Here is a 12,289-nt window from a genome sequence, read left to right as displayed (position 1 = left end):
GCAATAGGCAGCCCAGTTTCAATGAGCAGCATAGTTGCAGTACCTTTTTTGACCATTTCCTGCACAGTGTCCCTTTAAGGGTTAAACAGATAGTGGTTGGATTTCCAACACTTGGGGCGACATAACCTTCAGCAGGGAGTCTGATGATTCACGCCCCAGTTGCAGCACAGCGGGCGTTAAACTGGGATCAGAGCTGACTCAACTCAAGGCTTAGTCACTGGGGACAAACGCCAGCACCAGTGCCAAAATCGCCAAAGTCCTGTTACAGTGGCTCCTGGCAGTGTTGCCAGATGTGTCTGACCAAATCCCGCCCAAAAGGTTCTCAAAAACCGCCAAAATGCGCTAAATTCCGCCCAAATTCAACAAATTACATTGACTTCTTTGGGCCCAAAACGACTTAAAAAAACGCCAAATGTCCAATTTTTCCCGTTTTTGCCCGCCGACACTCATCCCAAGGGCGGGCACCCGCCCAATCTGGCAACACTGGCTCCTGGCAAACCGCTCAACCCTTATAGATGAGTGAGTGGTCTCCAAATGGTGGCCCAGGGGCCGAATCCGGCACGGACATGGCAAACATTTGGCCCGCCATGAGGTTGGAACAAGTGAAATTATATGTGTGCTATCTGTGGTAGGGATGCAAACTATTAACTGATTAATCAACTTTAATCGATCAATACGTTAATCGATTAAAGAATATTAATCGCAATTAATCGACAATTCAACTGACAAGAGACCCAGGTGCAATGGGCATGTGAAGGGAGTGTGTGTGAAGAGGGGTTTGAATAGTGGCAATATTTAAATCACCTTTGGATTAAAGAATTGAAATAGAATTAATTGAAATTTGGTATATTATCTCAATTTTTTATTTAAATTTTTAGATTAAGTAGGTTTTTTTCTTAGGAACATTGAGATTTCTGGGGGGAAAACCCGCTTATCAATTAATCGTAAGTCGATCGATAATTCTATCAACTAATGATTAATGAGTTAATAGATAATTTGCATCCCTAATCAGTGCCCATACAGGTGGACGATTTGTTTGGTCCTCAGCCTCATATGTGCTACATAATTTGACCCTTGGGGCAGTTGTTAAGCCACTGGACATCATGTTAGAGGTACTGTATTCTCACAGTGCCGTACATTGATTAAATAAAAGATCCATTAAATCTATTATTATTAGTAGTAGTAGTAGTAGTAGTAGTACTAGTAGTAGTAGTAGTAATAATAATACTAATAATAATAATGATAATAATAACTACTACTAATATTAAACCAGGTGTCGTCATGGCCAGTACATGCTCATGGCCAATGTATTTTGTGTCTGTCATGTATTTTACAAGGTCCTCAAACATTGTATTTTGTCACGTGAAAAGCATATACTAAAAAAAGAATATTATTTTATTATTATATGGTGTAATACTCTCAGACATACAGAGAGCAGTGATTTCTGTGATGTGAGCTGTCCAGACTTGCCCTGCTTTGGGCAGGATACCTGAGAGCCTTTAGTGAGCTTTGGAATACAAATGGATCAGATAACTTGGACACCACAGAGACTGAAGAAGAGACAGAGACTGAAAAATGAGCTCAAGAGAAACTCAACACTAAATATTTCAATAGCACAGAAATGAAACACTATCATGAATCGCAGCACTTTTATTTTACCTAGACTTCTCCTTAAGCACTTTTTGGGGGGTCTTTATTTTGACAAGACAGCTGAAGAGCTAGACAGGAATACTCAGGAAATGACCTCGGTACAGTGCACAGTATGAACATATTTTAATGGACCCCTTGGACATGGACCATGGACCACCATGGGTCCCCTCCCAGGACCCCATTTAATAACCACTGACTTAGATTATCCCCAATTAGTACACTTAACAATATCACTATCAAAACCAGTCGCAAACACAATCAATCCCTCTTGGGGATGTTTGGCCAGCATAAATAGAAAGTGAAAGTGAAAGTGAAAGCCCATTGGGAAACTCCAACTCCCATTGTCATTGTGACACAGCACTCCACAGCACACAAGTGAACACTGCACACTGCACACAACGAAATTGCATTTATGCCTCACCCGTGCAAGGGGGCAGCCCTCAGTGGCGCCCCATGGGGAGCAGTGCGGTGGGACGGTACCATGCTCAGGGTACCTCAGTCATGGAGGAGGATGGGGGAGAGCACTGGTTGATTACTCCCCCCACCAACCTGGCGGGTCGGGAGTCGAACCGGCAACCTCTGGGATGCAAGTCTGACGCTCTAACCGCTCACCCATGACTGCCCTAAATAGTGATCCTCGTACTAAATTTCATCTTAAAATAGCTCTAAGAGATAGGCAATAAACTTGCAAGTGAGAGTGCTAGTTTCGCATGAGCAACCAACAAGGAAGCATGGGTATCTAAAAGTTATAGAAAAGGTATGAAGGAAAGCAGAGACTTTTTCGTGACAAATTTAGGGTCGATGCTGCAGTAAGAAGTGCTTGGACTTGGATCAGCCATCTACTAGTGGCACATCCTGCTCTGAACAGGTTTTCCCTCCTGCCCCTCCTTCCAGTAAACTTAAACTTGCATGGCATGTAGCACAACCGTTTCACTTTCTCTCTTCAGAGAAGTTGCACTTGAACTTCCTTATAACGTTTTCATGCCAAAGTAAACTGTTATCATCCTAAAGTGAAATGATCAATAATATATTGCCAGGCTTATCAGTATACAGTATGCTATTGATATGATATGATACGATATGAGATAATATGATAAGATATTATAGGCCCATTATATTATATTATGTTATATTAAATTATATTGCTATATGTTATTTTATATTATATTATATTCACTATAACTCACTCACTCAACATTATATGATAGGATATGAGAGTGTTTCCCAACCATTTTTGTGTCATGTACCCCCTAAGCCTATTCATTGTGCCATGAGTATCCCCTAACTCATTTTTTACATCACTTTTTCTATTCCAGTGTGACTATGCTCCATGCATTTGTTAAAATTACATTTTTCCAAGTACCACCTGCAGTGTGCTCATGACCCCTAGTGGTACACATACCCCTGGTTGGGAAACACTGATATGATATATGATATTATAGGCCTATTATATATTATTATATTACAGTATATTATATTATGTTATATTATATTATATTTACTATAACTTACTCGCTCAACCCCCTACCCCCAAACACACACACACTGACTCACTACCACAGTATAGTGTACCCAGGGAAGCTGACATGGGGGGACAAAGGGGTCAGTTGTCCTGGGCCCAAGGAGAATGGGGGCCTATTTGGTCCTCATTACATTGCATGTATTGAGTGAGGGGGCCCTTTCAGATGACATTGTCCTGGACCCAGTCAAAGCTGTCAGCGGCCCTGAGTGTACCTATAGGCTAATCCTCATCTACTCAGCATGCAGGTCTCTCCCAGGGTCACATGACCCCTCTTCCTGATATCAAGCCGCTTGTCACCTCTGTGTGTGTGTGAGATTAGCTCTGGCCTGGATTAATCGGCACACCGCCCAGTTTGGTACTGATCTGAATACGGACACGGAGACCCGACCCAGCGCTGGATCCACAGAACCCACCGCCACACTGGTTCCCGACCCGGCGCCTTGGCCCAGCCCGCCCTCCCCTCCCGGCCACGACAGCCCGTGAGTCAAATTGCAAATCAATGTTATTATCACGTCATTATTATCATAATCAGACTTGAGTATCTCTTCCTTGTTGAGATGACAACATGGCGGCCATTAGAAAGGATTTGCGGAGCCGGATGGAAAAGAGCTGTGTGACAACACAAGAGCAGAAATGTTTGGGCCTAGGCCTATTGTGGTGGTTTTTAAACGTGGGGGCCGAGGGCCCATGTGAGGGGCGTGAAGGGATGCTTGGGGGGCCACAGCAGGTTGGTTGTCAAGTTATGAAGGCAGGTGCACGTAAACAAATAGTGTGGCACGGCCCATGTCAGGGGGGGACATGGCTGGGATGTAGCGGTTTATGGGGGGCCTTGTCATGGTAAATTTGGGAAAGTTTAGTTGGGCCCCCAGCGGCTACGACAGCCTGTGAGTCAAATTGCAAATCAATGTTATTATCACGTCATTATCATAATCAGACTTGAGTATCTCTTCTTTACTGAGATGACAATATGGCGGCCATTAGAATATGGTGTTAAAATCGGGACTAAAGGTCCACGAGCGCCACTTACTGCATACGCGAGGTATTTTATTCTGCGCGCGCGCGATTTTGCTCTGCGCGCGCGCGTAAACGCTGCCACGCGCGCGCAAACACCGTCTCACGCGCGAGAGGTGACATGAATTTCCTCACGCGCGCGAGCAGAGATATGAATATTTAAATTATCTCCTCCCACTGGTTAGCATAACAAATGAGTTTGTTTAGTCCATAATAGTCAAACACAGATCTCAGATCTCAATTGTTGATAGACTATCGTTGCTACGGTGACTGCAACCGACCACCTTTGAAACACAACTGAAACGCAACTCACGGCTGCTGCTGACAAGGGCATTCACCTCTTTATTCGTAAACCCATTTTATTTTTTGGTGGATGAAAACATTGTGTCAATATGCTATGTCTATGTTCGCCTTATTCACCCGGAACGTTCTAAAGACGTTGAGGGGTACACTTCAGGGGTACATTCGGCAACGCACCAGCTGTCATGGCGCCTCACTGTTGTGTGCCCAAATGTTCGTCCTCAAAGAGAAAAAAATCCTTCCGTGGACAGACTTTCCACCGTTTCCCCAAAGAGCAGGCACTTCGCCGTGAATGTATAAATCACATCAAGAGTGATCCTGGTCCATATTTCAAGGTAAGATGCAAAATTATGTTCAATCATACGCATCAGCTAGCACAAATAAGCTAGCTCGCCAAACTTGTCATGACTCACGTAGCCTAATGACGCGAATGCCTCGGTGAAATAAAAAAATATGAATGTGTAATTACACAACGCTACATTTATATGATATTTTCAGATCGCTATTTCAAGATTAGGCTTTTAATTGTGTGGTAAGCGATCCGATGGCCACTGATTTTGTGCTACCAGAACCAGTAGCATAGGCCTACTTGTGCCAAAATCAAGTTGTTTTGCTAACGAACTAAAATGCATACCCTGGTATTCATGGTTACAGATCAACGCTGAGACCAAGGTTTGCTCTGAGCACTTTGAGAAGCAGTGTTTTGTAAAGACCGCCCGTGGTATCACAAAGCTTATAAAGGATGCTGTGCCAACTTCGCCTGGACTTCAGAGAGGCCAAAGAGGAGAATCATCATTCGCAGACCGAGGTTAGTTTGTTCAGTCAATATTCAACTGACATGTGTTTAGCAACCCTCTAATAATAATAATAATAATAATAATAATGAACTGAGAATAGTTCGCCATAGGAATAGCCTACATTTAAATTTAGACAAGACTGGAGAATTAATGTATGTGCTGGAGATAATTGCACCGTTCCGCGGTGTCTCATTCAAATGAATTGCAAAGTAGCATGCTAGCTTTGGCTGTGGGGAGGGTTTTGAACAGGACTGGCCGCGCACGCCGACGCTGTCAGTGTGAAAGGCAGAGAAAAACACGCCGGCCGAAACTAAACTTTAGCATAAAGACCGCGTTCGTCCCGCGACCGTTCCGCCTTGGTATGTTTTGGCCCCTTATGTTCTGCGCAGTGCTCCTCCCTCCGAGTCCAACGACTTTTTAATAACTCACTTTTCTAAAGTTTTAACTTGGATTTCTGTCACGTTTAGACGCCACCGCTCCTGGATCTCTCTCTATGCTGTGCCCTGCCTAGTATCTCTGAGTCCCCTGAAATAGGCTGTCTGCATTCTCTTTTTTAATGCACTGGGCCCTTTCTTTCAAATTAGTCAGTTCGTTTCAGATCTTGTCATTTCTGCTATAGGTGACTGCTCAAGATGTGGCTTCCTGTAGTTCAGAGATAGTTTTCAAAACTGCCTCAAGCTTATGTAGTAGTGTTAAGAATAAACAGGTGTGGAACATATGGCCTATATTTGAATAGTCGTGGGAATAACTGTGGGAACATGGAGCAGCAAGAATAAGCTGTGGGACCAATGGGCTGTGGGAACATAGAGCAGCTGACCCCCAACAGGGTCTTCATGGTTGTATGACCTGAATACATTTTCAAAGCGGAGCCACAGGATGCGGGCTTCTACTCTGTTCCACTATTAGACGCGCCTTTGTCCTGCACCTGGCCTCAGCGAGGTGGGATGTGCATACTCTTACTTTTATAAAAATGTTGTATATTGACCACTAATTCTGTGCATGCTGTCATACAGAGATGATGAACCATTCCTGAAGTTGGACGCCAGAATGCAGGAAGGTGCTGTTTAAGATCCTAGGTAGGTATTTGCTCTCAAGACACTTGTCTGCCACAATTTAGGAAACACTGTCAAAGTGTGTGAATGACAAAGACCAGCTTACAATGAATTCTCTTCTCTTTTCTTTTCTTTCTGTGCTGTGTGGGACATGTTTGACATGTAAATAGACCACTAGGCTAGTTCAGTTGTTGGTGGTGGATTTATGTTGATTATAAATACAAGTCCTTTAGTAGGCTAGTAGGCTAACTAATTAATGCGAGCATGACCTACTGTGTCATGCTAAACAAGCAGGAAGCTGGGCATTCTTGGTGACTCTGAGAACTATAATACAGGCCAAGTCGTCATTGTTATAAGATGGTGATAACATCATCAAATATTTGCCCTGTTGAATGGATGTACGTTTTTGCGTCACATCCTGTTGATGCTAAAATTACGTGCTCTGTTACATCAAGATTCATGAACTTGTCAGCAGTGCAGCCAGCCTTCTTTCTATGGCCGTAATGTAATCGTTTACAGCTCTCGAAATGAGCAGACAGCTCAGCTGCTTGGTGCATACTCTTACCAATCGGTCTATATTATTCCCTCTTGCATTATTTATTTTCAGGCGGTGGAAGAAGCACTTGCAGGTATGCTACCGACCAGGCTCCTCAACATCAATCCGAGACGGAAGATGAAACGGGATGAAGCTGTTAGATTGAGGTAAACATCTACACACCCCTGTTCAAATTCCAGGTTTTTGTTACGTAAAAAATGACAGAAAACAAACTTAAAGCTTTAAAAGGGAAGAATAGAAAATAAAACTTCTATTAACATTGTTGCATAAATATGCACACCCTTAAACTAATACCTTGTTGCAGCACCTTTGGCTTCTATCACCGCACTCAGTCTTTTTGGGTAAGAGTCTATCAGCATGGCAAACATAGAAGTGACAATATTTGTACACGTATCTTTGCAAAAAGTACTCCAAATCTGACAGATTGCGAATGCATCTCATCTGCACAGTCCTCCTCAGATTGCCCAACAGATGTTCCGTGTCATACAGGACTGAACTCTCCCACTCCCAGTCCAGGTCTCTGCGGTCTTCTGAAAAGGACAATCTCATCATCCCCCGAGCCAGACTCCATACTGTTGGTGACAGAGCTTTTTGTGTTGCTGCCCCCACACTCTGGAACAGTCTACCTCCCAACATACACCAGGCCCCCACACTGGCTACGTTGAAATCACATCTATTCACAGAGGCATATGGACTTTAACTTCACTGGCCCATCCCCTCCCCCTTTATGCCACTACAATGGCCCCTGTGGAACTGTTCTAAATGCCAACCTCCATGACTTAAGCCCCAGTTACAACTGAAGAACGATAATCACATAGCATGATGCTGTCACCTTCATGCTTCACTTAACGCTTGGTGTTACCTTGGCAATGAGGTGTTGTTACCTTTTGTAATTATGTCCAAAATATTAAACCTCGGTTTCACCTGACCATAATACATCTTCCCACATGCATTTGGGAGATTACAGAAGTATTTTTTGCAAAATGTACTCCACCGAGATTTAACTTTTTGGTCATAATTCGAAAGGGTATATTTGGCACAAAACAGGGGTGAACGAATATTGCCATATTAATGTGTGCCATGCTGAGACTCTTACCCACAAAAGACTGTGTTGTAATGAAGGCCAAAGGTGCTGCAACTAAGTATTAATTTAGGGGCGTGTACATTTTTGCATTGCATTGCATTGATTAATAGTTTCGATTGAAGGAGGGAAAAGCTGTGAATTTATTTGTCTTTCTATTTTTTTTTACATCACAAAAACCTGACATTTGAAGAGGGGTGTGTAGACTTTTGGGAGCCACTGTACATGTAGAAATTATGTGTTCATATCTCTAACCCTCTTGGTTTAGCATGATAATGAAAAGAACTGTGAGCAAAAATGTGGCAAGCAGAAAACCAGAGTGGCTAGTGACTTGGGAAAACCCAACTGTGGCCGGAGAGCAAAACATTAATGTCAAACCCTTGTCTGTACCCAGACATGGGTTCCTTCCAGGTGTACGGGTACCCAAACACAACCACATCGTATGCAAATCGCAAGTCTGAATTAAATTTTCTACACACATGTACCTAAAAAGTGTACCACAGTCACCGTGTAGTTTGAATACTTTTACTTGAAGGAGAGGATTGTGCACACAGGTGCAGTACGAATGTCAACTGTAGTTTTCAGAGTGAGGAGTCTGCACACTTAGAATCGTTTTTGTTGCGTTTTATTTTTTCATGGCAGGATAACGTACCTCAACAGTCTTCTTCAGATTCTCTACAAACACAGTCTGAGTGGTGATTAGAACATGCCTGGCATCCAAGGGTGTGGCCAGTTTGTTAACCCTTTACACTCTACACTTTACAATTAGAATTATTGTACACTGTCTGGACAAGATGTAGAATACTACTGAGCGACAGTGATATGTCATGTTCTTAATACTGTTATATCCTGTCATTACAGACAAGGCGGCCGGAAACTTTGATGACCTCAATGACACTGGCTAGGTGAAGGACATCAACAAAATGGCATCAGGTCACCAGACATCAGCTCATAATCCACAACGTCATCAACCATTTTGCGCCAAAAATGAAGCCGTTCACATACCATGGCATCCTAAGCAGGTAATTTCATACCTCTCAGTAACCTCAGAATGTATTAACAGAATAAACAAAATCATCACTTCCCATAATTTCTACCACATGTTTCAATAGGCAGCACTACACTACTGTGCAACAGTGAGAGAGAGCGGGCAAGGACAAGTAAAGCGGACAAGGACAAGTAAAGCGGACCTACACTACAGCAAGACTTTGACACTTCTCCACGTTAGAGGCAGCCATCACCCCCACCGTTGAGCAGCGGCTATGTGTAACCCCCAAAAGAGGAGATGATCCGACGATGTGTGTGTGGTGTGTGCGTGTGTGTGTGTGTGATGTATGATATTGTAACACTTCAGTCCTTCTTTTATACTATACAGTGTATACATATACATTTGTGGGTTTGTTTAAAAACCATTGCTGAGGTTAAGAAATGCATTATGACAAATACATCTGATTCAGGTGTACTGTCTTTTATTTGCCACAAATAAATCACATCCTGGAAACCTGTACGATGTGTGGATTTAAAGATCTGCCAGATCTTTGTGACGGCACAGGATTGCAGTGGAACCCAAACATAGCCTACGAACTCCCACGCCATCTCACCAACTGCCGATATGCAGTATGCCTGATTTTTCCTGTACAGCGAAGAAATGTAGAGATTGTGCCTTCATCAAGAATAGGTCATTTGGAATCACAACTATTATTCAATTTACTTTGTGCGTGTGGTGTTGCTATTGCTGTTATTATTATGTTACTAGTGACCCCTTTAGTTGAGTTCAATAGTCTACATGAAATCTCTGCACTTGTGTTACCACTATTGGGATTGGCAGCTCCCTAAATGAAAATGAGAAAACTTGCCTGGATGAAATGTTATGAACTGTATGCGTTGTGCTGCTTGCTGAAGTAACATGACACCCACATCACCTTCCAGAAATAAAGTGTATACAGGCTACCTAACCAGAGTCCTAGAGACCTATTGCTGCTGTGTGATGAAATCCAGGCAAAGGCCCAAAAGCTTTGGCAATTGCTGCAACATGTAAAAAAAGGTAGAAAGATTAGGCCCCTGCAGATATGGCATGTGTAGATGGATTCACTAAATTCTTTAACCACTTAAATGGCTTGGGTCAGACAAGCTGGGCTGCACACTGACCTCTTCCATGTTGCCCATGTGGTTTCGTTGGCTGTGTGTGACAACCTCCGTACAAGGGCCGCCGATCAGCAACTGAAGGCAGATTTATTTTTTTTATTTTTTTAAATGTCTGCACCTTTTTTATTAAATGTATTGCATTGCACTGGTATCACATTGCATTAAATTTACTAGCCAAGTGACACAGAGAGCAGGTAAATACAGTGTATTGATCTGTACCATTTATGTCACTTCTTAAAGATTCAATTATTCAACTCTATATTCGAAGAGGCCGGTATTGCTCTACCATTTTCCACGAACCAGTCAACTTCCTGGAAGTAATTGCAGTACTTTGAGAAAGTGATCTTTCTAGCCTAATCATTCATTGTGCATGTGTCAGTATTGTAGTGTCATTGTTTATTTACAGTGTGTCGACGCCATCTACTGGATACTCAGCGCACGGTTCATTTTCTAGCCACTTCATCATTTAATTCCAAAGCACAGAGTGAGCTCTTTGATGCAATGTAGGCTAAATTCACCTAGAGCTCTAGTTGTGTATATCCAATGACTTATGTAGACCTCCTTGTGTATACCCGTTGTGGATCGCTGAATACATAGCCTATATTAAATCCATATTTCGGTCTCCGGTCTCAAGTCAACTGCGGCCGCCTACTGTCGTCACCAGCACGACAGTGGCAAAATGAATGATTGTTCCAACCGATTTCAATAAAGGTTCTCTGATCTGACCGCTTGAATTGACTATCCGGCTCCCTCTTTTATTGCAATGCTTACCAGCAAAAGTATCAAACACACTTGAATCCTTATAGCCTACATTACAAATATCTGACTGGACCATCGTAGGAAACAGGTTTGTACCGGTATGTCTCTCAGTCATGCAGCACACGGAGCTGGATTTCAGTGAAACATTGCACTTACAACATGTTAACTAAAGGTCTCTGTAAACGTGCATTTTGGTCTTCTTTGCAAAACAACTTTGTCATCATGCCAAATGCCTAGCCTGCTAACTTTAAGCTCTTAAAACGCACTCGTCGTGAGCAAAATGAAGCTTGACAGGACACGAACCATAGCATATTTGATGAAATGTCTACTCACTTTATTCCTCATTTGCTGTCTGCGAATCTCAACAAGTTCGCCCATGAAATAAACAATTAAAAACAATGTTTTCATAAAAATGGATAAGCAATAGAGGTATGCAACCTTCAGTCATTCCACTCGTCAGTAAACGCCAGCTGCAGTTACCGTAGCAACGATATCAACAATTGCTCTTGAGATCTGTGTCTGATTATTTCAGACTAAACAAACTTCCGCCTCGTTGGTTATGCTAATCAGTGGGAGGAGATTATTTAAATATTCATATTTCTGCTCGCGCGCGTGAGGAAATTCATGTCACCTCTCGCGCGTGAGACGGTGTTTGCGCGCGCGCGCAGAGCAAAATCGCGCGCGCGAGAGTGTCTACACGCGCGCGCAGAATAAAATACCTCGCGTGGGCAGTAAGTGGCGCTCGTGGACCTTTTGTCCACATAATGACGCCATATTAGAAAGGATTTGCTGAGCCGCATGGAAAAGAGCTGTGTAACAACACAAGAGCAGAAATGTAGGGGCCTAGGTCTATCGCAGTGGTTCTCAAAGTGGGGGTCGGGGACCCTTGTGAGGGCCTTGGGGGGTCGCAGCAGGTTGGCAGCCAACTCAATCAAGTTGTGAAAGCAGGTGCACATAAAAAAGTGTGGCACAGCCCGTGTCGGGGAGGCCTTGGCTGGAATGTACCGGTATATGGCGGGCCTTGTCATGGTAAAGTTGGGGACATTTTCAGTTGGGCCACAGTCACAGCAGCCTGTGAGTTAAATTGCAAATCAGTGTTACTATCACGTCATTATCATAATCTTTTCCTGAGATGACAATATGGCGGCCATTAGAACGGATTTTCCGAGCCGGATGGAAAAGAGCTGTGTGACAACATAAGATCTGAAATGTAGGGGCCTATTGCATTGTTTTTCAAAGTGGGGGCGGGGGCCCGTCTCATCATCTTGAGCTTGGTGATGCCAAAGATTCTCTTAGTTCTAACTCATAATATACTATCTCTTGTGCTGCTACAACAGCCATTGTAATTAACCCCTTAGCACAGAGCGTATGTTACAACCTTACTGTCACCAAAATTGTAATGACCAAGTCTTCAGC

The 12,289-nt window shown here is 43.2% G+C and overlaps 1 long non-coding RNA gene across 1 annotated transcript; it reads left to right on the top strand.

The window, feature by feature from the left end:
- The first annotated feature begins 8,373 nt into the window (after positions 1-8,373).
- LOC134450179 (uncharacterized) lies at positions 8,374-9,474 on the top strand. The gene is made up of 2 exons (XR_010035032.1): positions 8,374-8,991; positions 9,082-9,474. It is a non-coding gene; the product is annotated as an uncharacterized LOC134450179 (long non-coding RNA).
- Positions 9,475-12,289: the final 2,815 nt, after the last annotated feature.

This window comes from Engraulis encrasicolus, chromosome 6, assembly GCF_034702125.1.
Source record: "Engraulis encrasicolus isolate BLACKSEA-1 chromosome 6, IST_EnEncr_1.0, whole genome shotgun sequence".
Lineage (NCBI taxonomy): Eukaryota > Metazoa > Chordata > Actinopteri > Clupeiformes > Engraulidae > Engraulis > Engraulis encrasicolus.
This window is presented reverse-complemented; position numbering and strand designations above follow the sequence as displayed.